General features: G+C 40.4%; 1 pseudogene; it reads left to right on the forward strand.

The window, feature by feature from the left end:
• Window positions 1-26,449, forward strand: part of LOC133549258 (ethanolamine kinase 2-like) — a 123,223-nt pseudogene that overhangs the window by 39,963 nt on the left and 56,811 nt on the right.

Here is a 26,449-nt window from a genome sequence, read left to right on the forward strand (position 1 = left end):
TCTTTGTTTCATGTCTCTACGACATTCCTAACAGAAGTTACAAGCAGTTTTGTCTGGAAAAAGGTGACGTCTTTTTACAAAACTTTTATTTTGAAGGGGTAATTGCCAACTTCCTGTTGATTTTAACTGAAAGATGCCACCTATCAAAATGTAGGTCTAAGTGAGACCTACACAGAAGTTTTTGTTTCATGTCTGTCCGACGTTCCTACCAGAAGTTACAAGCAGTTTTATCCGTTTCCTCTTCCTAGGAGCAGTTTTTCTGTGTTTTTTTCAAAAATTGCAATAGAGCGCAATTTTGAGTTTTAAGGTTTGGTTTTTTCACTAGATCGCAATTTCTGCCAGTCCTGATGTGTGTGCCAAGTTTGGTGAGTTTTGAAGCATTTTAAGGGGGTCAAATTAAAGCTCAAAGAGGCAAAAATAGCGTTTTTTGCGAAAATGTTGCTTTGAATGAGTTTTTGCAAAATTTCTGTTGATTTTGGGTATAGACCTTTTAATTGGAAATGTAGGTCTTAGTCAGACCTACACAGAGGTTTTTGTTTCATGTCTCTACGACATTCCTAACGGAAGTTACAAGCAGTCTGTTTTTTGTCTCTTCCTAGGGGGCGCTAGCTTGCAATTTTAATTTTTGGGGTTTGGTTGCTTAATAAGTTGGTCTGCCGCTCCATACCGATGTGTGTGTCAATTTTGGTGACTTTTGAAGCATGTTAAGGGGGTCAAATTAGGGTGCGAAGGTGCGAGCGCGCCTTGGGTTGGTGTCCCCGAGCCCCACGGCAGGAGAAGCCTTGCTGCCACTATTTAATGCATTGTGAAAGTAATGCAGTTGTTGTATTGAAGTGAAAATATCTAGCTTCCTGTTGATTTTTGCCAAAGTATGTTAATTATTCAAATGTAGGTCTAGGTCAGACCTACATAGTGGTTTTTGTTTCATGTCTCTTTGACATTCCTACCGGAAGTTACAAGCAGTTTTGTCTTTGTTTTCTTCCTAGGAGCAGTTTGTCTGTGTTGTATTCCTAGGGGGCGCTAGAGCACAATTTTGAGTTTTGGAGTTTGGTTTTTTTATCAGCTCGCAATTGTTGCCAGTCCTGATGTGTGTGCCAAGTTTGGTGAGTTTTGAAGCATTTTAAGGGGGTCAAATTACAGCTCAAATAGGCAAAAATGACATTTTTTAGGAAAATTTGCGCAGGGGTTCTTTGAACGCGCGTAAAATCAAAACTGGAAAACTTATCACAATTTTGTCCGACCACTTTTTTTAAAAGGGTTCAATCTCTCTCCTGTGCAAGTTTGAAGCCGAAACGAAAAACGCACTGGGAGGAGTTTCGATTTGAAAAAGGTGACGGGTTTTCACGAAAACTTTTATTTTGAAGGGGTAATTGCCAACTTCCTGTTGATTTTTTCTGCTAGCTGTCAATTACTAAAATGTAGGTCTAAGTAGGACCTACATAGAAGTTTTTGTTTCATGTCTTTCCGACATTCCTACCGGAAGTTACAAGCAGTTTTGTCTGTGTTTTCTTCCTAGAAGCAGTTTTTTCTGTGTTTAATTCCAAAAATTTTGTAGAGCGCAATTTTGAGTTTTAGAAATTTTTTTTTTCATTAGATCGCAATTTCTGCCAGTCCTGATGTGTCTGCCAAGTTTGGTGAGTTTTGAAGCATTTTAAGGGGGTCAAATTACAGCTCAAAGAGGCAAAAATAGCATTTTTGGCGAAAATTTTGCTTTGACAGGGTTTTGCAAAATTTCTGTTGATTTTAGGTATAGGAGTTTCTGATGGGGAATTTAGGTCTTGGTCAGTTCTACATAGAGGATTTTGTTTCATGTCTCTACGACATTCCTACCGGAAGTTACAAGCAATCCATTTTTTGTCTTTTCCTAGGGGGCGCTAGAGCGCAATTTTGATTTTTCTGGTTCGGCTCCCTAATATGTTGGGGAGAAACTCCTCACCGACGCGTGTGTCAAATTTGGTGTGCTTTGAGGCATGGTCAGTGGGTCAAAATACAGCGCATATGCGAGTATCGGTGCGGAAGAAAGAAAGAATAATAACAAGCAGCGTTGGTCGGGTCCGCCGTTGGCCGCCGCCGCCGCCGCCGTGTCCCGAGTCCCGATCTTAGTCAGACCAACATAGAGGTCTTTGTTTCATGTCTCTACGACATTCCTAACAGAAGTTACAAGCAGTTTTGTCTGGAAAAAGGTGACGGCTTTTTACAAAACTTTTATTTTGAAGGGGTAATTGCCAACTTCCTGTTGATTTCAACTGAAAGATGCCAATCATCAAATGTAGATCATCAAAATGTAGGTGTAAGTGAGACCTACATAGAGTTTTTTGTTTCATGTCTGTCCGACGTTCCTACCAGAAGTTACAAGCAGTTTTATCCGTTTCCTCTTCCTAGGAACAGTTTTTCTGTGTTTTTTTCAAAAATTGCAATAGAGCGCAATTTTGAGTTTTAAGGTTTGGTTTTTTCACTAGATCGCAATTTCTGCCAGTCCTGATGTGTGTGCCAAGTTTGGTGAGTTTTGAAGCATTTTAAGGGGGTCAAATTGTAGCTCAAAGAGGCAAAAATAGCATTTTTTTGCGAAAATTTTGCTTTGAATGAGTTTTTGCAAGATTTCTGTTGATTTTGGGTATAGACATTTTTATTGGAAATGTAGGTCTAAGTCAGACCTACACAGAGGTTTTTGTTTCATGTCTCTACGACATTCCTGATGGAAGTTACAAGCGTTTTGTTTTTGTTTTTTGCTAGGGGGCGCTAGCGCGCAATTTTCATTTTTGGGGTTTGGTTGCTTAATATGTTGGGGAGGGACACCGTACCGACGTTTGTGTCAACTTTGGTGAGTTTTGAAGCATGTTAAGGGGGTCAAATTAGGGTATTGTCTGTGTTGTATTCCTAGGGGGGCTAGAGCACAATTTTGAGTTTTGGGGTTTGGTTTTTTCACTAGATCGCAATTTCTGCCAGTCCTGATGTGTGTGCCAAGTTTGGTGAGTTTTGAAGCATTTTAAGGGGGTCAAATTACAGCTCAAAGAGGTAAAAATGATATTTTTTTGGAAAATTTGCGTAGGGGTTCTTTGAAGGCGCGTAAAATCAAAACCTTAGAACTTATCACAACTTTGTCCGACCACTTTTTTTAAAAGGGTCCAATCTCTCTCCTGTGCGAGTTTGAAGCCGAAACGACAAACGCACTGGGAGGAGTTTCGATTTGAAAAAGGTGACGGGTTTTTACAAAACTTTTATTTTGAAGGGGTAATTGCCAACTTCCTGGTGATTATTTCTGCTAGCTGTCAATTACTAAAATGTAGGTCTTAATGAGACCTACATAGAAGTTTTTGTTTCATGTCTTTCCGGCATTCCTACCCGAAGTTACAAGCAGTTTTGTCTGTGGTTTCTTCCTGGAAGCAGTTTTTTCTGTGTTTTATTGAAAAATTGCGCTAGAGCACAATTTTGAGATTTTTTTTTTTTTTTTTTCATTAGATCGCAATTTCTGCCAGTCCTGATGTGTCTGCCAAGTTTGGTGAGTTTTGAAGCATTTTAAGGGGGTCAAATTGCAGCTCAAAGAGGCAAAAATAGCGTTTTTTGGCGAAAATTTTGCTTTGAAAGGGTTTTGCAAAATTTCTGTTGATTTTAGGTATAGGAGTTTCTGATGGGGAATTTAGGTCTAGGTCAGTTCTACATAGAGGATTTTGTTTCATGTCTCTACGACATTCCTAACGGAAGTTACGAGCAATCTGTTTTTTGATTTTTGTAGGGGGCGCTAGAGCGCATTTTTCATTTTTCGGGTTTGTTTTTTTTATTAGATGGCAATTTTCGCCAGTTCTGATGAGTGTGTGAAATTTGGTGAGTTTTGGAGCATGGTCAGTGGGTCAAATTAAGGTTCAAAGAGGCGGCGGAATAATAATAATAATTAAAGCTGCAAGCAGCGTTGGTCGGGTCCGCCGTTGGCCGCCGCCGTCGTGTCCCGAGTCCCGATCTTAGTCAGACCTACATAGAAGTTTTTGTTTCATGTCTCTACGACATTCCTAACAGAAGTTACAAGCAGTTTTGTCTGGAAAAAGGTGACGGCTTTTTACAAAACTTTTATTTTGAAGGGGTAATTGGCAACTTCCTGTTGATTTTAACTGAAAGATGCCAATTATCAAAATGTAGGTCTAAGTCAGACCTACACAGAGGTTTTTGTTTCATGTCTCTACGACATTCCTAACGGAAGTTACAAGCAGTCCGTTTTTTGTCTCTTCCTAGGGGGCGCTAGCGCGCAATTTTCATTTTTGGGGTTTGGTTGCTTAATAAGTTGGTCTGCCGCTCCATACCGATGTGTGTGTCAATTTTGGTGAGTTTTGAAGCATGTTAAGGGGGTCAAATTAGGGTGCGAAGGTGTGAGCGCCCCTTGGGTTGCTGTCCCCGAGCCCCATGGCAGGAAAAGCCTTCGTGCCACTATTTAATGCATTGTGAAAGTAATGCAGTTGTTGTATTGAAGTGAAAATATCTAGCTTCCTGTTGATTTTTGGCAAAGTATGTTAATTATTCAAATGTAGGTCTAAGTCAGACCTACATAGTGGTTTTTGTTTCATGTCTCTACGACATTCCTACCGGAAGTTACAAGCGGTTTTGTCTTTGTTTTCTTCCTAGGAGCAGTTTGTCTGTGTTGTATTCCTAGGGGGCGCTAGAGCACAATTTTGAGTTTTGGGGTTTGGTTTTTTCACTAGATCGCAATTGTTGCCAGTCCTGATGTGTGTGCCAAGTTTGGTGAGTTTTGAAGCATTTTAAGGGGGTCAAATTACAGCTCAAAGAGGTAAAAATGATATTTTTTTGGAAAATTTGCGCAGGGGTTCTTTGAAGGCGCATAAAATCAAAACCATAAAACTTATCACAACTTTGTCCGACCACTTTTTTTAAAAGGGTTCAATCTCTCTCCTGTGCGAGTTTGAAGCCGAAACGACAAACGCACTGGGAGGAGTTTCGATTTGAAAAAGGTGACGGGTTTTTACAAAACTTTTATTTTGAAGGGGTAATTGCCAACTTCCTGTTGATTATTTCTGCTAGCTGTCAATTACTAAAATGTAGGTCTTAATGAGACCTACATAGAAGTTTTTGTTTCATGTCTTTCCGGCATTCCTACCCGAAGTTACAAGCAGTTTTGTCTGTGGTTTCTTCCTGGAAGCAGTTTTTTCTGTGTTTTATTGAAAAATTGCGCTAGAGCACAATTTTGAGATTATTTTTTTTTTTTTTTCATTAGATCACAATTTCTGCCAGTCCTGATGTGTGTGCCAAGTTTGGTGAGTTTTGAAGCATTTTAAGGGGGTCAAATTGCAGCTGAAAGAGGCAAAAATAGCGTTTTTTGGCGAAAATTTTGCTTTGAAAGGGTTTTGCAAAATTTCTGTTGATTTTAGGTATAGGAGTTTCTGATGGGGAATTTAGGTCTAGGTCAGTTCTACATAGAGGATTTTGTTTCATGTCTCTACGACATTCCTACCGGAAGTTACAAGCAGTCTGTTTTTTTTTTTTTCGTAGGGGGCGCTAGCGCGCATTTTTCATTTTTGGGGTTTGGTTGCTTAATACGTGTTTTTGGCAAGCTTTACCGATGTGTGTGCCAAATTTGGTGAGTTTTGGAGCATGGTCAGTGGGTCAAATTAGGGTTCGAAGTTGCGGAAAAATAATAATTAAAGCTGCAAGCAGCGTTGGTCGGGTCCGCCGTTGGCCGCCGCCGCCGCCGCCGTGTCCCGAGTCCCGATCTTAGTCAGACCAACATAGAGGTCTTTGTTTCATGTCTCTACGACATTCCTAACAGAAGTTACAAGCAGTTTTGTCTGGAAAAAGGTGACGGCTTTTTACAAAACTTTTATTTTGAAGGGGTAATTGCCAACTTCCTGTTGATTTTAACTGAAAGATGCCACCTATCAAAATGTAGGTCTAAGTGAGACCTACACAAAGGTTTTTGTTTCATGTCTGTCCGACGTTCCTACCAGAAGTTACAAGCAGTTTTATCCGTTTCCTCTTCCTAGGAGCAGTTTTTCTGTGTTTTTTTCAAAAATTGCAATAGAGCTCAATTTTGAGGTTTAAGGTTTGGTTTTTTCACTAGATCGCAATTTCTGCCCGTCCTGATGTGTGTGCCAAGTTTGGTGAGTTTTGAAGCATTCTAAGGGGGTCAAATTAAAGCTCAAAGAGGCAAAAATAGCGTTTTTTGCGAAAATGTTGCTTTGAATGAGTTTTAGCAAAATTTCTGTTGATTTTGGGTATAGACCTTTTTAATTGGAAATGTAGGTCTTAGTCAGACCTACACAGAGGTTTTCGTTTCATGTCTCTACGACATTCCTAACGGAAGTTACAAGCAGTCTCTTTTTTGTCTCTTCCTAGGGGGCGCTAGCTTTCGATTTTAATTTTTGGGGTTTGGTTGCTTAATAAGTTGGTCTGCCGCTCCATACCGATGTGTGTGTCAATTTTGGTGAGTTTTGAAGCATGTTAAGGGGGTCAAATTAGGGTGCGAAGGTGCGAGTGCGCCTTGGGTTGCTGTCCCCGAGCCCCAGGGCTTAAGACGCCTTCGTCCCACTATTTAATGCATTGTGAAAGTAATGCAGTTGTTGTATTGAAGTGAAAATATCTAGCTTCCTGTTGATTTTTGCCAAAGTATGTTAATTATTCAAATGTAGGTCTAAGTCAGACCTACATAGTGGTTTTTGTTTCATGTCTCTACGACATTCCTACCGGAAGTTACAAGCAGTTTTGTCTTTGTTTTCTTCCTAGGAGCAGTTTGTCTGTGTTGTATTCCTAGGGGGCGCTAGAGCACAATTTTGAGTTTTGGGGTTTGGTTTTTTCATCAGCTCGCAATTGTTGCCAGTCCTGATGTGTGTGCCAAGTTTGGTGTGTTTTGAAGCATTTTAAGGGGGTCAAATTACAGCTCAAAGAGGTAAAAATTATCTTTTTTAGGAAAATTTGCGCAGGGGATCTTTGAAGGCGCGTAAAATCAAACCCTTAAAACTTATCACAATTTTGTCCGACCACTTTTTTTAAAAGGGTTCAATCTCTCTCCTGTGCGAGTTTGAAGCCGAAACGACAAACGCACTGGGAGGAGTTTCGATTTGAAAAAGGTGACGGGTTTTCACGAAAACTTTTATTTTGAAGGGGTAATTGCCAACTTCCTGTTGATTTTTTCTGATAGCTGTCAATTATTAAAATGTAGGTCTAAGTAAGACCTACATAGAAGTTTTTGTTTCATGTCTTTCCGACATTCCTACCGGAAGTTACAAGCAGTTTTGTCTGTGTTTTCTTCCTAGAAGCAGTTTTTTCTGTGTTTCATTCCAAAAATTTTGTAGAGCGCAATTTTGAGTTTTAGAATTTTTTTTTTTCATTAGATCACAATTTCTGCCAGTCCTGATGTGTCTGCCAAGTTTGGTGAGTTTTGAAGCCTTTTAAGGGGGTCAAATTACAGCTCAAAGAGGCAAAAATAGCATTTTTGGCGAAAATTTTGCTTTGAAAGGGTTTTGCAAAATTTCTGTTGATTTTGGGTATAGGAGTTTCTGATGGGGAATTTAGGTCTTGGTCAGTTCTACATAGAGGATTTTGTTTCATGTCTCTACGACATTCCTACCGGAAGTTACAAGCAATCCATTTTTTGTCTTTTCCTAGGGGGCGCTAGAGCGCAATTTTGATTTTTCTGGTTCGGCTCCCTAATATGTTGGGAAGAAACTCCTCACCGACGCGTGTGTCAAATTTGGTGTGCTTTGAGGCATGGTCAGTGGGTCAAAATACAGCGCATATGCGAGTATCGGTGCGGAAGAAAGAAAGAATAATAATAAAACGCAGCAGATTCAATAGGGTCCTTGCCAGGGCAAAGGACAGAGTCCTTTGCTGGCAGGGCGGACCCTAATAATAATAATAAGAAACGTTACAGATTCAATAGGGTCCTTGCATGGCAAAGGACATGGATGTCCTTTGCCATTGCAGGGCGGACCCTAATAATTAAAGCTGCAAGCAGCGTTGGTCGGGTCCGCCGTTGGCCGCCGCCGCCGCCGCCGTGTCCCGAGTCCCGATCTTAGTCAGACCAACATAGAGGTCTTTGTTTCATGTCTCTACGACATTCCTAACAGAAGTTACAAGCAGTTTTGTCTGGAAAAAGGTGACGGCTTTTTACAAAACTTTTATTTTGAAGGGTTAATTGCCAACTTCCTGTTGATTTTAACTGACAGATGCCACCTATCAAAATGTATGTCTAAGTGAGACCTACACAGAGGTTTTTGTTTCATGTCAGTCCGACGTTCCTACCAGAAGTTACAAGCAGTTTTATCCGTTTCCTCTTCCTAGGAGCAGTTTTTCTGTGTTTTTTTCAAAAATTGCAATAGAGCGCAATTTTGAGTTTTAAGGTTTGGTTTTTTCACTAGATCGCAATTTCTGCCAGTCCTGATGTGTGTGCCAAGTTTGGTGAGTTTTGAAGCATTTTAAGGGGGTCAAATTACAGCTCAAAGAGGCAAAAATAGCGTTTTTTGCGAAAATGTTGCTTTGAAAGAGTTTTTGCAAAATTTCTGTTGATTTTGGGTATAGACCTTTTTAATTGGAAATGTAGGTCTTAGTCAGACCTACACAGAGGTTTTTGTTTCATGTCTCTACGACATTCCTAACGGAAGTTACAAGCAGTCTGTTTTTTGTCTCTTCCTATGGGGCGCTAGCTTGCAATTTTAATTTTTGGGGTTTGGTTGCTTAATAAGTTGGTCTGCCGCTCCATACCGATGTGTGTGTCAATTTTGGTGAGTTTTGAAGCATGTTAAGGGGGTCAAATTAGGGTGCGAAGGTGCGAGCGCGCCTTGGGTTGCTGTCCCCGAGCCCCACGGCAGGAGAAGCCTTGCTGCCACTATTTAATGCATTGTGAAAGTAATGCAGTTGTTGTATTGAAGTGAAAATATCAAGCTTCCTGTTGATTTTTGCCAAAGTATGTTAATTATTCAAATGTAGGTCTAGGTCAGACCTACATAGTGGTTTTTGTTTCATGTCTCTACGACATTCCTACCGGAAGTTACAAGCAGTTTTGTCTTTGTTTTCTTCCTAGGAGTAGTTTGTCTGTGTTGTATTCCTAGGGGGCGCTAGAGCACAATTTTGAGTTTTGGGGTTTGGTTTTTTCATCAGCTCGCAATTGTTGCCAGTCCTGATGTGTGTGCCAAGTTTGGTGAGTTTTGAAGCATTTTAAGGGGGTCAAATTACAGCTCAAATAGGCAAAAATGACATTTTTTCGGAAAATTTGCGCAGGGGTTCTTTGAAGGCGCATAAAATCAAAACCATAAAACTTATCACAACTTTGTCCGACCACTTTTTTTAAAAGGGTCCAATCTCTCTCCTGTGCGAGTTTGAAGCCGAAACGACAAACGCACTGGGAGGAGTTTTGATTTGAAAAAGGTGACGGGTTTTTACAAAACTTTTATTTTGAAGGGGTAATTGCCAACTTCCTGTTGATTATTTCTGCTAGCTGTCAATTACTAAAATGTAGGTCTTAATGAGACCTACATAGAAGTTTTTGTTTCATGTCTTTCCGGCATTCCTACCCGAAGTTACAAGCAGTTTTGTCTGTGGTTTCTTCCTGGAAGCAGTTTTTTCTGTGTTTTATTGAAAAATTGCGCTAGAGCACAATTTTGAGATTTTTTTTTTTTTTTTTTCATTAGATCACAATTTCTGCCAGTCCTGATGTGTGTGCCAAGTTTGGTGAGTTTTGAAGCATTTTAAGGGGGTCAAATTGCAGCTCAAAGAGGTAAAAATAGTGTTTTTTGGCAAAAATTTTGCTTTGAAAGGGTTTTGCTAAATTTCTGTTGGTTTTAGGTATAGGAGTTTCTGATGGGGAATTTAGGTCTAGGTCAGTTCTACATAGAGGATTTTGTTTCATGTCTCTACGACATTCCTACCGGAAGTTACAAGCAGTCTGTTTTTTTTTTTTCGTAGGGGGCGCTAGCGCGCATTTTTCATTTTTGGGGTTTGGTTGCTTAATACGTGTTTTTGCCAAGCCTTACCGATGTGTGTGCCAAATTTGGTGAGTTTTGGAGCATGGTCAGTGGGTCAAATTAGGGTTCAAAGTTGCGGAAGAATAATAATAATAATTAAAGCTGCAAGCAGCGTTGGTCGGGTCCGCCGCCGCCGCCGCCGTGTCCCGAGTCCCGATCTTAGTCAGACCAACATAGAGGTCTTTGTTTCATGTCTCTACGACATTCTTAACAGAAGTTACAAGCAGTTTTGTCTGGAAAAAGGTGACGGCTTTTTACAAAACTTTTATTTTGAAGGGGTAATTGCCAACTTCCTGTTGATTTTAACTGAAAGATGCCACCTATCAAAATGTAGGTCTAAGTGAGACCTACATAGAGGTTTTTGTTTCATGTCTGTCCGACGTTCCTACCAGAAGTTACAAGCAGTTTTATCCGTTTCCTCTTCCTAGGAGCAGTTTTTCTGTGTTTTTGTCAAAAATTGCAATAGAGCGCAATTTTGAGTTTTAAGGTTTGGTTTTTTCACTAGATCGCAATTTCTGCCAGTCCTGATGTGTGTGCCAAGTTTGGTGAGTTTTGAAGCATTTTAAGGGGGTCAAATTGCAGCTCAAAGAGGCAAAAATTGCATTTTTTTGCGAAAATTTTGCTTTGAATGAGTTTTTGCAAGATCTCTGTTGATTTTGGGTATAGACATTTTTTATTGGAAATGTAGGTCTTAGTCGGACCTACACAGAGGTTTTTGTTTCATGTCTCTACGATATTCCTAACGGCAGTTACAAGCGGTTTGTTTTTGTTTTTTGCTAGGGGGCGCTAGCGCGCAATTTTCATTTTTGGGGTTTGGTTGCTTAATATGTTGGGAAAGGACACCGTACCGACGTGTGTGTCAACTTTGGTGAGTTTTGAAGCATGTTAAGGGGGTCAAATTAGGGTATTGTCTGTGTTGTATTCCTAGGGGGCGCTAGAGCACAATTTTGAGTTTTGGGGTTTGGTTTTTCCACTAGATCGCAATTTCTACCAGTCCTAATGTGTGTGCCAAGTTTGGTGAGTTTTGAAGCATTTTAAGGGGGTCAAATTACAGCTCAAAGAGGAAAAAATGATATTTTTTAGGAAAATTTGCGCAGGGGTTCTTTGAAGGTGCGTAAAATTAAAACCTTAGAACTTATCACAACTTTGTCCGACCACTTTTTTTAAAAGGGTTCAATCTCTCTCCTGTGCGAGTTTGAAGCCGAAACGACAAACGCACTGGGAGGAGTTTCGATTTGAAAAAGGTGACGGGTTTTTACAAAACCTTTATTTTGAAGGGGTAATTGCCAACTTCCTGTTGATTATTTCTGCTAGCTGTCAATTACTAAAATGTAGGTCTTAATGAGACCTACATAGAAGTTTTTGTTTCATGTCTTTCCGGCATTCCTACCCGAAGTTACAAGCAGTTTTGTCTGTGGTTTCTTCGTGGAAGCAGTTTTTTCTGTGTTTTATTGAAAAATTGCGCTAGAGCACAATTTTGAGTTTTTTTATTTTTTTTTTTCATTAGATCACAATTTTTGCCAGTCCTGATGTGTGTGCCAAGTTTGGTGAGTTTTGAAGCATTTTAAGGGGGTCAAATTGCAGCTCAAAGAGGCAAAAATAGCATTTTTTAGCGAAAATTTTGCTTTGAATGGGTTTTTGCCAAATTTCTGTTGATTTTAGGTATAGGCATTTCTGATGGGGAATCTAGGTCTAAGTCAGACCTACATAGAGGTTTTTGTTCCATGTCTTTACGACATTCCTAACGGAAGTTACAAGCAGTCTGTTTTTTTTTTTTCGTAGGGGGCGCTAGCGCGCATTTTTCATTTTTGGGGTTTGGTTGCTTAATATGTGTTTTTGCCAAGCCTTACCGATGTGTGTGCCAAATTTGGTGAGTTTTGGAGCATGGTCAGTGGGTCAAATTATGGTTCGAAGTTGCGGAAGAATAATAATAATTAAAGCTGCAAGCAGCGTTGGTCTGGTCCGCCGTTGGCCGCCGCCGCCGCCGCCGTGTTCCGAGTCCCGAGCTTAGTCAGACCTACATAGAAGTTTTTGTTTCATCACTCTACGACATTCCTAACAGAAGTTACAAGCAGTTTTGTCTGGAAAAAGGTGACGGCTTTTTACAAAACTTTTATTTTGAAGGGGTAATTGGCAACTTCCTGTTGATTTTAACTGAAAGATGCCAATTATCAAAATGTAGGTCTAAGTCAGACCTACACAGAGGTTTTTGTTTCATGTCTCTACGACATTCCTAACGGAAGTTACAAGCAGTCTGTTTTTTGTATCTTCCTAGGGGGCGCTAGCGCGCAATTTTCATTTTTGGGGTTTGGTTACCTAATATGTTGGTCTGCCGCTCCATACCGATGTGTGTGTCAAATTTGGTGAGTTTTGAAGCATGTTAAGGGGGTCAAATTAGGGTATTGTCTGTGTTGTATTCCTAGGGGGCGCTAGAGCACAATTTTGAGTTTTGGGGTTTGGTTTTTTCATTAGCTTGCAATTGTTGCCAGTCCTGATGTGTGTGCCAAGTTTGGTGAGTTTTGAAGCATTTTAAGGGGGTCAAATTACAGCTCAAAGAGGTAAAAAGGATATTTTTTGGGAAAATTTGCGCAGGGGTTCTTTGAAGGCGCGTAAAATCAAAACCTTAGAACTTATCACAACTTTGTCCGACCACTTTTTTTAAAAGGGTTCAATCTCTCTCCTGTGCGAGTTTGAAGCCGAAACGACAAACGCACTGGGAGGAGTTTCGATTTGAAAAAGGTGACGGGTTTTTACAAAACTTTTATTTTGAAGGGGTAATTGCCAACTTCCTGTTGATTTTTTCTGCTAGCTGTCAATTACTAAAATGTAGGTCTTAATGAGACCTACATAGAAGTTTTTGTTTCATGTCTTTCCGGCATTCCTACCCGAAGTTACAAGCAGTTTTGTCTGTGGTTTCTTCCTGGAAGCAGTTTTTTCTGTGTTTTATTGAAAAATTGCGCTAGAGCACAATTTTGAGATTTTTTTTTTTTTTTTTTCATTAGATCACAATTTCTGCCAGTCCTGATGTGTGTGCCAAGTTTGGTGAGTTTTGAAGCATTTTAAGGGGGTCAAATTGCAGCTCAAAGAGGCAAAAATAGCATTTTTTGGCGAAAATTTTGCTTTGAAAGGGTTTTGCAAAATTTCTGTTGATTTTAGGTATAGGAGTTTCTGATGGGGAATTTAGGTCTAGGTCAGTTCTACATAGAGGATTTTGTTTCATGTCTCTACGACATTCCTACCGGAAGTTACAAGCAGTCTGTTTTTTTTTTTTCGTAGGGGGCGCTAGCGCGCATTTTTGATTTTTCTGGTTTGGTTCCCTAATATGTTGGGAAGGCATGAAAGACCGACGTGTGTGTCAAATTTGGTGAGTTTTGAAATATGTTAAGAGGGTGAAATTGGGGCGCGACGGTGCGGAAGAAAGAAAGAAAGAAAGAATAATAATAAAACGCAGCAGATTCAATAGGGTCCTTGCCTTAGCAAAGGACATGGAGTCCTTTGCTGGCAGGGCGGACCCTAATAATAAAACGCAGCAGATTCAATAGGGTCCTTGCATGGCAAAGGACATGGATGTCCTTTGCCATTGCAGGGCGGACCCTAATTAAAGCTGCAAGCAGCGTTGGTCGGGTCCGCCGTTGGCCGCCGCCGCCGCCGCCGTGTCCCGAGTCCCGATCTTAGTCAGACCTCCATAGAAGTTTTTGTTTCATGTCTCTACGACATTCCTAACAGAAGTTACAAGCAGTTTTGTCTGGAAAAAGGTGACGGCTTTTTACAAAACTTTTATTTTGAAGGGGTAATTGGCAACTTCCTGTTGATTTTAACTGAAAGATGCCAATTATCAAAATGTAGGTCTAAGTCAGACCTACACAGAGGTTTTTGTTTCATGTCTCTACGACATTCCTAACGGAAGTTACAAGCAGTCTGTTTTTTGTATCTTCCTAGGGGGCGCTATCGCACAATTTTCATTTTTGGGGTTTGGTTACCTAATAAGTTGGTCTGCCGCTCCATACCAATGTGTGTGTCAAATTTGGTGAGTTTTGAAGCATGTTAAGGGGGTCAAATTAGGGTATTGTCTGTGTTGTATTCCTAGGGGGCGCTAGAGCACAATTTTGAGTTTTTGGGTTTGGTTTTTTCATCAGCTCGCAATTGTTGCCAGTCCTGATGTGTGTGCCAAGTTTGGTGGGTTTTGAAGCATTTTAAGGGGGTCAAATTACAGCTCAAAGAGGTAAAAATGATATGTTTTTGGAAAATTTGCGCAGGGGTTCTTTGAAGGCGCGTAAAATCAAAACCTTAGAACTTATCACAACTTTGTCCGACCACTTTTTTTAAAAGGGTTCAATCTCTCTCCTGTGCGAGTTTGAAGCCGAAACGACAAACGCACTGGGAGGAGTTTCGATTTGAAAAAGGTGACGGGTTTTTAAAAAACTTTTATTTTGAAGGGGTAATTGCCAACTTCCTGTTGATTATTTCTGATAGCTGTCAATTATTAAAATGTAGGTCTAAGTGAGACCTACATAGAAGTTTTTGTTTCATGTCTTTCCGACATTCCTACCGGAAGTTACAAGCAGTTTTGTCCGTGTTTTCTTCGTAAGAGCAGTTTTTTCTGTGTTTTATTCAAAAATTGCGCAAGAGCGCAATTTTGATTTTTTTTTTTTTTTTTTTTCATTAGATCTTAATTTCTGCCAGTCCTGATGTGTGTGCCAAGTTTGGTGAGTTTTGAAGCATGTTAAGGAGGTCAAATTACAGCTCAAAGAGGCAAAAATTGCATTTTTTGTGAAAATTTTGCTTTGAAAGGGTTTTGCAAAATTTCTGTTGATTTTTGCCCCAGAACATACTATTATGAAATCTAGGTCTAAGTCAGTTCTACATAGAGGATTTTGTTTCATCTCTCTACGACATTCCTAACGGAAGTTACAAGCAGTCTGTTTTTTTTTTTTCGTAGGGGGCGCTAGCGCGCATTTTTCATTTTTGGGGTTTGGTTTTTTTATTAGATGGCAATTTTCGCCAGTTCTGATGAGTGTGTGAAATTTGGTGAGTTTTGAAGCATGGTCAGTGGGTCAAATTAAGGTTCAAAGAGGCGGCGGAATAATAATAATAATAAAACACAGCAGATTCAATAGGGTCCTTGCCATGGCAAAGGACAGAGTCCTTTGCTGGCAGTGCGGACCCTAATTAAAGCTGCAAGCAGCGTTGGTCGGGTCCGCCGTTGGCCGCCGCCGCCGTGTCCCGGGTCCCGATCTTAGTCAAACCAACATAGAGGTTTTTATTTCATGTCTCTACGACATTTCTAACAGAAGTTACATGCAGTTTTGTCTGGGTTTTTTCCTAGGGGGCGCTAAGCGCAATTGAGATTTTTGGGGTTTGGTTTTTTATTCGATGGCAGTTTTTGCCAGTCCTGATATGTGTGTAAAATTTGGTGAGTTTTGAAGCATGTTAAGGGGGTGAAATTACAGATCGACAATTCTGGATGTTGTTGATAAATGGCTTTTGCTTGGCATAGTAGGGCTTTAACTTGCACTTTGAAGCATTTTAAGTAGGTCAAATTACAGTTTAAAGAGGCAAAAAAGACATTTTTTAGGAAATTTTGCGCAGGGGTTTTTTGAAGGCGCGTAAAATCCAAACCGGAGAACTTATCAAAAATTTGTTCGACCACTTTTTTTAAAAGGGTTCAATCTCTCTCCTGTGCGAGTTTGAAGCCGAAACGACAAACGCACTGGGAGGAGTTTCGATTTGAAAAAGGTGACGGGTTTTCACAAAACTTTTATTTTGAAGGGGCAATTTTTAACTTCCTGTTGATTTTTGCCGAAGGATGTCGATTATCGAAATGTAGGTCTAAGTCAGACCTACCTAGAAGTTTTTGTTTCATGTCTTTCCGACATTCCTACTGGAAGTTACAAGCAGTTTTGTCTGTGTTTTCTTCCTGGAAGCAGTTTTTTCTGTGTTTTATTAAAAAATTGCGCTAGAGCGCAATTTTGAGTTTTTTTTTGTTTTTTTTTCATTAGATTGCAATTTCTGCCAGTCCTGATGTGTGTGCCAAGTTTGGTGAGTTTTGAAGCATTTTAAGGGGTCAAATTGCAGCTCAAAGAGGCAAAAATAGCATTTTTTGCTAAAATTTTGCTTTGAATGAGTTTTTGCAAAATTTCTGTTGATTTTGGGTATAGACATTTTTTATTGGAAATGTAGATCTCAGTCAGACCTACACAGAGGTTTTTGTTTCATGTCTCTACGACATTCCTAACGGAAGTTACAAGCAGTCTGTTTTTTTTTTCTTCCTAGGGGGCGCTATTGCGCAATTTTGATTTTTATGATTTGGCTGCCTAATATGTTGGGAAGGCATGAAAGACCGACGTGTGTGTCAAATTTGGTGAGTTTTGAAATATGTTAAGAGGGTGATGTTGGGGCGCGACGGTGCGGAAGAAAGAAAGAAAGAAAGAATAATAATAATAAGAAACGTTACAGATTCAATAGGGTCCTTGCATGGCAAAGGACATGGATGTCCTTTGCCATTGCAGGGCGGACCCTAATTAAAGCTGCAAGCAGCGTTGGTCGGGTCCGCCGTTGGCCGCCGCCGCCGTGTCCCGGGTCCCGATCTTAGTCAAACCAACATAGAGGTTTTTATTTCATGTCTCTACGACATTTCTAACAGAAGTTACATGCAGTTTTGTCTGTGTTTTTTCCTAGGGGGCGCTAAGCGCAATTTAGATTTTTGGGGTTTGGTTTTTTATTAGATGGCAGTTTTTGCCAGTCCTGATATGTGTGTAAAATTTGGTGAGTTTTGAAGCATGTTAAGGGGGTGAAATTACAGATCGACAATTCTGGATGTTGTTGATAAATGGCTTTTGCTTGGCATAGTAGGGCTTCAACTTGCACTTTGAAGCATTTTAAGTAGGTCAAATTACAGTTTAAAGAGGCAAAAAAGACATTTTTTAGGAAACTTTGCGCAGGGGTTTTTTGAAGGCGCGTAAAATCCAAACCGGAGAACTTATCAAAAATTTGTTCGACCACTTTTTTTAAAAGGGTTCAATCTCTCTCCTGTGCGAGTTTGAAGCCGAAACGACAAACGCACTGGGAGGAGTTTCGATTTGAAAAAGGTGACGGGTTTTCACAAAACTTTTATTTTGAAGGGGCAATTTTTAACTTCCTGTTGATTTTTGCCGAAGGATGTCGATTATCGAAATGTAGGTCTAAGTCAGACCTACCTAGAAGTTTTTGTTTCATGTCTTTCCGACATTCCTACCGGAAGTTACAAGCAGTTTTGTCTTTGTTTTCTTCCTGGAATCAGTTTTTTCTGTGTTTTATAAAAAAATTGCGGTAGAGCGCAATTTTGAGTTTTTTTTTTTTTTTTTTTCATTAGATTGCAATTTCTGCCAGTCCTGATGTGTGTGCCAAGTTTGGTGAGTTTTGAAGCATTTTAAGGGGGTCAAATTGCAGCTCAAAGAGGCAAAAATAGCATTTTTTGCTAAAATTTTGCTTTGAATGAGTTTTTGCAACATTTCTGTTGATTTTGGGTATAGACATTTTTTATTGGAAATGTAGATCTCAGTCAGACCTACACAGAGGTTTTTGTTTCATGTCTCTACGACATTCCTAACGGAAGTTACAAGCAGTCTGTTTTTTGTTTCCTTTTAGGGGGCGCTAGAGCGCAATTTTCATTTTTGGGGTTTGGTTGCTTAATATGTTGTGGTGTCACGGTAGACCGACGCGTGTGTCAACTTTGGTGAGTTTTGAAGCATGTTAAGGGGGTGATGTTGGGGCGCGACGGTGCGGAATAATAATAAAGAATAATAATAATAATAAAACGCTACAGATTCAATAGGGTCCTTGCATGGCAAAGGACATGGATGTCCTTTGCCATTGCAGGGCGGACCCTAATTAAAGCTGCAAGCAGCGTTGGTCGGGTCCGCCGTTGGCCGCCGCCGCCGCCGCCGCCGTGTCCCGAGTCCCGATCTTAGTCAGACCAACATAGAGGTCTTTGTTTCATGTCTCTACGACATTCCTAACAGAAGTTACAAGCAGTTTTGTCTGGAAAAAGGTGACGGCTTTTTACAAAACTTTTATTTTGAAGGGGTAATTGCCAACTTCCTGTTGATTTTAACTGAAAGATGCCACCTATCAAAATGTAGGTCTAAGTGAGACCTACACAGAGGTTTTTGTTTCATGTCTGTCCGACGTTCCTACCAGAAGTTACAGGCAGTTTTATCCGTTTCCTCTTCCTAGGAGCAGTTTTTCTGTGTTTTTTTCAAAAATTGCAATAGAGCGCAATTTTGAGTTTTAAGGTTTGGTTTTTTCACTAGATCGCAATTTCTGTCAGTCCTGATGTGTGTGCCAAGTTTGGTGAGTTTTGAAGCATTTTAAGGGGGTCAAATTAAAGCTCAAAGAGGCAAAAATAGCGTTTTTTGCGTAAATGTTGCTTTGAATGAGTTTTTGCAAAATTTCTGTTGATTTTGGGTATAGACATTTTTTATTGGAAATGTAGGTCTTAGTCAGACATACACAGAGGTTTTTGTTTCATGTCTCTACGACATTCCTAACGGAAGTTACAAGCAGTCTGTTTTTTGTCTCTTCCTAGGGGGCGCTAGCGCGCAATTTTCATTTTTGGGGTTTGGTTGCTTAATAAGTTGGTCTGCTGCTCCATACCGATGTGTGTGTCAATTTTGGTGAGTTTTGAAGCATGTTAAGGGGGTCAAATTAGGGTGCGAAGGCGCGAATGCGCCTTGGGTTGCTGTCCCCGAGCCCCACGGCAGGAGAAGCCTTGCTGCCACTATTTAATGCATTGTGAAAGTAATGCAGTTGTTGTATTGAAGTGAAAATATCTAGCTTCCTGTTGATTTTTGCCAAAGTATGTTAATTATTCAAATGTAGGTCTAAGTCAGACCTACATAGTGGTTTTTGTTTCATGTCTCTACGACATTCCTACCGGAAGTTACAAGCAGTTTTGTCTTTGTTTTCTTCCTAGGAGCAGTTTGTCTGTGTTGTATTCCTAGGGGGCGCTAGAGCACAATTTTGAGTTTTGGAGTTTGGTTTTTTTATCAGCTCGCAATTGTTGCCAGTCCTGATGTGTGTGCCAAGTTTGGTGAGTTTTGAAGCATTTTAAGGGGGTCAAATTACAGCTCAAAGAGGCAAAAATGACATTTTTTAGGAAACTTTGCGCAGGGCGTCTTTGAAGGCGCGTAAAATCCAACCCTTAAAACTTATCACAATTTTGTCCGACCACTTTTTTTAAAAGGGTTCAATCTCTCTCCTGTGCGAGTTTGAAGCCGAAACGACAAACACACTGGGAGGAGTTTCGATTTGAAAAAGGTGACGGGTTTTCACGAAAACTTTTATTTTGAAGGGGTAATTGCCAACTTCCTGTTGATTATTTCTGCTAGCTGTCAATTATTAAAATGTAGGTCTAAGTAAGACCTACATAGAAGTTTTTGTTTCATGTCTTTCCGACATTCCTACCGGAAGTTACAAGCAGTTTTGTCTGTGTTTTCTTCCTAGAAGCAGTTTTTTCTGTGTTTCATTCAAAAAATTTTGTAGAGCGCAATTTTGAGTTTTATGATTTTTTTTTTTCATTAAATCACAATTTCTGCCAGTCCTGATGTGTGTGCCAAGTTTGGTGAGTTTTGAAGCATTCTAAGGGGGTCAAATTACAGCTCAAAGAGGCAAAAATAGCATTTTTTGTGAAAATTTTGCTTTGAATGGGTTTTTGCAAAATTTCTGTAAATTTTTGCCCTAGAATATACAATTATGAAATTTAGGTCGAAGTCAGACCTACATAGAGGTTTTTGTTTCATGTCTCTACGACATTCCTAACGGAAGTTACAAGCAGTCTCTTTTTTTTTTCTTCCTAGGGGGCGCTATTGCTCAATTTTGATTTTTATGATTTGGCTCCCTAATATGTTGGGAAGGCATGAAAGACCGACGTGTGTGTCAAATTTGGTGAGTTTTGAAATATGTTAAGAGGGTGAAATTGGGGCGCGACGGTGCGGAAGAAAGAAAGAAAGAATAATAATTAAAGCTGCAAGCAGCGTTGGTCGGGTCCGCCGTTGGCCGCCGCCGCCGCCGCCGTGTCCCGAGTCCCGATCTTAGTCAGACCTCCATAGAAGTTTTTGTTTCATCACTCTACGACATTCCTAACAGAATTTACAAGCAGTTTTATCAGTTTATTTTCCTAGGGGGCTCTAGAGCACAATTTTCATTTTTGGGGTTTGGTTTTTTTATTGGATGGCAATTTTCACCAGTCCTGATGTGTGTGTAAAATTTGGTGAGTTTTGAAGCATGTTAAGGGGGTCAAATTACAGATTTGCGTTTCTGGATGTTGTTGATAAATGGCTTTCGCTTGGCATTGGATAGCTTTAACTTGCACTTTGAAGCATTTTAAGGGGGTCAAATATCAGTTCAAAGAGGCAAAAAAGGCATTTTTTGCAAAAATTTTGTTTTGAAGGGGTTTTTGTCAACTTCCTGTTGATTTTAGGTATAGAAGTGTTTAACGAAAATGTAGGTCTAAGTCAGACCTACATAGAGGTTTTTGTTTCATGTCTCTACGACATTCCTAACGGAAGTTACAAGCAGTCTGTTTTTTGTCTCTTCCTAGGTGGCGCTAGCGCGCAATTTTAATTTTTGGTATTTGGTTGCTTAATAAGTTGGTCTGCCGCTCCATACCGATGTGTGTATCAAATTTGGTGAGTTTTGAAGCATGTTAAGGGGGTCAAATTAGGGTATTGTCTGTGTTGTATTCCTAGGGGGCGCTAGAGCACAATTTTGAGTTTTGGGGTTTGGTTTTTTCATTAGCTCGCAATTTCTGCCAGTCCTGATGTGTGTGCCAAGTTTGGTGAGTTTTGAAGCATTTTAAGGGGGTCAAATTACAGCTCAAAGAGGTAAAAAGGATATTTTTTGGGAAAATTTGCGCAGGGGTTCTTTGAAGGCGCGTAAAATCAAAACCGGAGCAGTAATCAAAAATTTGTCCGACCACTTTTTTTAAAAGGGTTCAATCTCTCTCCTGTGCGAGTTTGAAGCCGAAACGACAAACGCACTGGGAGGAGTTTCGATTTGAAAAAGGTGACGGGTTTTTACAAAACTTTTATTTTGAAGGGGTAATTGCCAACTTCCTGTTGATTATTTCTGCTAGCTGTCAATTACTAAAATGTAGGTCTAAGTGAGACCTACGTAGAAGTTTTTGTTTCATGTCTTTCCGACATTCCTACCCGAAGTTACAAGCAGTTTTGTCTGTTATTTCTTCCTGGAAGCCGTTTTTTCTGTGTTTTATAGAAAAATTGCGCTAGAGCGCAATTTTGAGTTTTTTTTTTTTTTTTTTTCATTAGATTGCAATTTCTGCCAGTCATGATGTGTGTGCCAAGTTTGGTGAGTTTTGAAGCATTTTAAGGGGGTCAAATTACAGCTCAAAGAGGCAAAAATAGCATTATTTTGCGAAAATTTTGCTTTGAATGGGTTTTTGCAAAATTTCTGTTGATTTTAGGTATAGGCATTTCTAATGGGGAATCTAGGTCTAAGTCAGACCTACATAGAGGTTTTTGTTCCATGTCTTTACGACATTCCTAACGGAAGTTACAAGCAGTCTGTTTTTTTTTTTTCGTAGGGGGCGCTAGCGCGCATTTTTCATTTTGGGGTTTGGTTTTTTTATTAGATGGCAATTTTCGCCAGTTCTGATGAGTGTGTGAAATTTGGTGAGTTTTGAGGCATGGTCAGTGGGTCAAATTAAGGTTCAAAGAGGCGGCGGAATAATAAGAATAATAATAAGAAAGAAAGAATAAAACGTTACAGATTCAATAGGGTCCTTGCCATGGCAAAGGACATGGATGTCCTTTGCTGGCAGGGCGGACCCTAATAATAATTAAAGCTGCAAGCAGCGTTGGTCGGGTCCGCCGTTGGCCGCCGCCACCGCCGCCGTGTCCCGAGTCCCGATCTTAGTCAGACCAACATAGAGGTCTTTGTTTCATGTCTCTACGACATTCCTAACAGAAGTTACAAGCAGTTTTGTCTGGAAAAAGGTGACGGCTTTTTACAAAACTTTTATTTGAAGGGTAATTGCCAACTACCTGTTGATTTTAACTGAAAGATATCACCTATCAAGATGTAGGTCTAAGTGAGACCTACATAGAGGTTTTTGTTTCATGTCTGTCCGACGTTCCTACCAGAAGTTACAAGCAGTTTTATCCGTTTCCTCTTCCTAGGAGCAGTTTTTCTGTGTTTTTTCCAAAAATTGCAATAGAGCGCAATTTTGAGTTTTAAGGTTTGGTTTTTTCACTAGATCGCAATTTCTGCCAGTCCTGATGTGTGTGCCAAGTTTGGTGAGTTTTGAAGCATTTTAAGGGGGTCAAATTACAGCTCAAAGAGGCAAAAATAGCATTTTTTGCGTAAATGTTGCTTTGAATGAGTTTTTGCAAAATTTCTGTTGATTTTGGGTATAGACATTTTTTATTGGAAATGTAGGTCTAAGTCAGACCTACACAGAGGTTTTTGTTTCATGTCTCTACGACATTCCTAACGGAAGTTACAAGCAGTCTGTGTTTTGTCTCTTACTAGGGGGCGCTAGCGCCCAATTTTCATTTTTGGGGTTTGGTTGCTTAATAAGTTGGTCTGCCGCTCCATACCGATGTGAGTGTCAAATTTGGTGAGTTTTGAAGCATGTTAAGGGGGTCAAATTAGGGTGCGAAGGTGCGAGCGCGCCTTGGGTTGCTGCCCCCGAGCCCCAGGGCTTAAGACGCCTTCGTCCCACTATTTAATGCATTGTGAAAGTAATGCCGTTGTTGTATTGAAGTGAAAATATCTAGCTTCCTGTTGATTTTTGCCAAAGTATGTTAATTATTCAAATGTAGGTCTAGGTCAGACCTACATAGTGGTTTTTGTTTCATGTCTCTCTTACATTCCTACCGGAAGTTACAAGCAGTTTTGTCTTTGTTTTCTTCCTAGGAGCAGTTTGTCTGTGTTGTATTCCTAGGGGGCGCTAGAGCACAATTTTGAGTTTTGGAGTTTGGTTTTTTTATCAGCTCGCAATTGTTGCCAGTCCTGATGTGTGTGCCAAGTTTGGTGAGTTTTGAAGCATTTTAAGGGGGTCAAATTACAGCTCAAAGAAGCAAAAAACACATTTTTTAGGAAAATTTGCGCAGGGGTTCTTTGAACGCGCGTAGAATCAAAACCGGAAAACGTATCACAATTTTGTCCGACCACTTTTTTTAAAAGGGTTCAATCTCTCTCCTGTGCGAGTTTGAAGCCGAAACGACAAACGCACTGGGAGGAGTTTCGATTTGAAAAAGGTGACGGGTTTTCACGAAAACTTTTATTTTGAAGGGGTAATTGCCAACTTCCTGTTGATTTTTTCTGCTAGCTGTCAATTATTAAAATGTAGGTCTAAGTAAGACCTACATAGAAGTTTTTGTTTCATGTCTTTCCGACATTCCTACCGGAAGTTACGAGCAGTTTTGTCTGTGTTTTCTTCCTAGAAGCAGTTTTTTCTGTGTTTCATTCAAAAAATTTTGTAGAGCGCAATTTTGAGTTTTAAGGTTTGGTTTTTTCACTAGATCGCAATTTCTGCCAGTCCTGATGTGTGTGCCAAGTTTGGTGAGTTTTGAAGCATTTTAAGGGGGTCAAATTACAGCTCAAAGAGGCAAAAATAGCATTTTTTGTGAAAATTTTGCTTTGAAAGGGTTTTGCAAAATTTTTGTTGATTTTTGCCCCAGAAGATACAATTATGAAATTTAGGTATAAGTCAGCCCTACATAGAGGTTTTTGTTTCATGTCTCTACGACATTCCTAACGGAAGTTACAAGCAGTCTCTTTTTTTTTTCTTCCTAGGGGGCGCTATTGCGCAATTTTGATTTTTATGATTTGGCTGCCTAATATGTTGGGAAGGCATGAAAGATCGACGTGTGTGTCAAATTTGGTGAGTTTTGAAATATGTTAAGAGGGTGAAATTGGGGCGCGACGGTGCGGAAGAAAGAAAGAAAGAAAGAAGAATAATAATAAAACGCTACAGATTCAATAGGGTCCTTGCATGGCAAAGGACATGGATGTCCTTTGCCATTGCAGGGCGGACCCTAATAAAACGCAGCAGATTCAATAGGGTCCTTGCATGGCAAAGGACATGGATGTCCTTTGCCATTGCAGGGCGGACCCTAATAAAACGCAGCAGATTCAATAGGGTCCTTGCCATGGCAAAGGACATGGATGTCCTTTGCCATTGCAGGGCGGACCCTAATAAATAATGATGTTGATTAATAAAATAGTGCCATTATATAATATCAACAATAATAAATAATGATGTTGATTAATAAAATAGTGCCATTATATAATATCAACAATAATAAATAATGATGTTGATTAATAAAATAGTAGTTATGTCTATATAATGATTAAACACGGTGGATTTGATTTGACTACTTTGCTTGCAGGGGGAGTTAATGATTGACACGACCATGTCCCCAAGAACGTTAACCTCAGGATTGTCCGTGGCCCCCCCACACGCCTCTGCCTCCCGCACCCAAACCACATCCTTTCAGGTTTAGACTGCACGGAAAACGGCGTTTGGGAATGCGCACCATGAGTCTTCCCCACGTGGACGTGGACATCGACCAGGAGGATCCTGGCGTTGGCGTCATGGCCGTCCTGCGAGCGGTGAGGCCTGGCTGGAGCCCCGCAGGCGTCCGCGTGAAGGTCGGTCTTCAACGTTACTCGTTTAAAACCCTCATTATTCCGGTGTGCTCTCCAGAAACATCTTTAATAATAAAAAAGAGGAAGGGGACGGCGAGTTATCGTCCCCCCCGTGTTCAAACAGGGCGTCCAATCTGGCTCCGGAATAGAGTTGATGTTTGTGAGGTCGACCGCATCAGCCGGAGGCCAGGAGAGGTCGAGTGGTCTCCGTCGATCGTGTGTCCCGTAACTCTCATCTCTGCTACGTGGCGAAGGGAAGTGACCACCGGACACAAAAGGGGTTGTCCCGATACGATACGGATGTCGACACCGAGATTCATTGCAATGTAGCAATGCTGAGCCAATCAGTGGCCACGATACTGAACAGCTCATTTAGTGGCCAATACTACTGCAGTGCTACAAACCCCGTTTCCATATGAGTTGGGAAATTGTGTTCGATGTAAATATATCAATCAATCAATCAATGTTTACTTATATAGCCCTAAATCACTAGTGTCTCAAAGGGCTGCACAAACCACAACACAAACCGCTACGACATCCTCGGTAGGCCCACATAAGGGCAAGGAAAACTCACACCCAGTGGGATGTTGGTGACAATGATGACTATGAGAACCTTGGAGAGGACGAAAGCAATGGATGTCGAGCGGGTCTAACATGATACTGTGAAAGTTCAATCCATAATGGATCCAACACAGTCGCAAGAGTCCAGTCCAAAGCGGATCCGACACAGCAGCGAGAGTCCCGTTCACAGCAGAGCCAGCAGGAAACCATCCCAAGCGGAGGCGGATCAGCAGCGCAGAGATGTCCCCAGCCGATACACAGGCAAGCAGTACATGGCCACCGGATCGGACCGGACCCCCTCCACAAAGGAGAGTGGGACATATAAAAAAAAGAAAAGAAACGGCAGATCAACTGGTCTAAAAAGGGAGTCTATTTAAAGGCTAGAGTATACAAATGAGTTTTAAGGTGAGACTTAAATGCTTCTACTGAGGTGGCATCTCGAACTGTTACCAGGAGGGCATTCCAGAGTATGAAAACGCTCTATAGCCCGCAGACTTTTTTGGGGCTTTGGGAATCACTAATAAGCCGGAGTCCTTTGAACGCAGATTTCTTGCCGGGACATATGGTACAATACAATCGGCAAGATAGGATGGAGCTAGACCGTGTGGTATTTTATACGTAATTAGTAAAACCTTAAAGTCACATCTTAAGTGCACAGGAAGCCAGTGCAGGTGAGCCAGTACAGGCGTAATGTGATCAAACTTTCTTGTTCTTGTCAAAAGTCTAGCAGCCGCATTTTGTACCAACTGTAATCTTTTAATGCTAGACATGGGAGACCCGAAAATAATACGTTACAGTAATCGAGACGAGACGTAACAAACGCATGGATAATGATCTCAGCGTCTTTAGTGGACAGAATGGAGCGAATTTTAGCGATATTACGGAGATGAAAGAAGGCCGTTTTAGTAACGCTTTTAATGTGTGACTCAAAGGAGAGAGTTGGGTCAAAGATAACACCCAGATTCTTTACAAAATACAATGATTCAGTTGAATATGCTACAAAGACAACATATTTGATGTTCAAACTCATAAACTTTATTTTTTGGGGAAAATAATAATTAACTTGGAATTTCATAACTGCAACACGTGCTAAAGTAGTTGGGAAAGGGCATGTTCACCAATGTGTTACATCACATTTTCTTTTAACAAGACCCGTCAGCAATCCTGTTCTGTCTCCCTGTAATGTTTGTCTGATCTTGAATGGGATTGTGCTGAACATTTTAATTTTCCTAAAGCAACTCTCCTGACGGAATACATAAAGTACTATCTAATCTAAA

The sequence above is a fragment of the Nerophis ophidion genome, linkage group LG03 (assembly GCF_033978795.1).
Source record: "Nerophis ophidion isolate RoL-2023_Sa linkage group LG03, RoL_Noph_v1.0, whole genome shotgun sequence".
Lineage (NCBI taxonomy): Eukaryota > Metazoa > Chordata > Actinopteri > Syngnathiformes > Syngnathidae > Nerophis > Nerophis ophidion.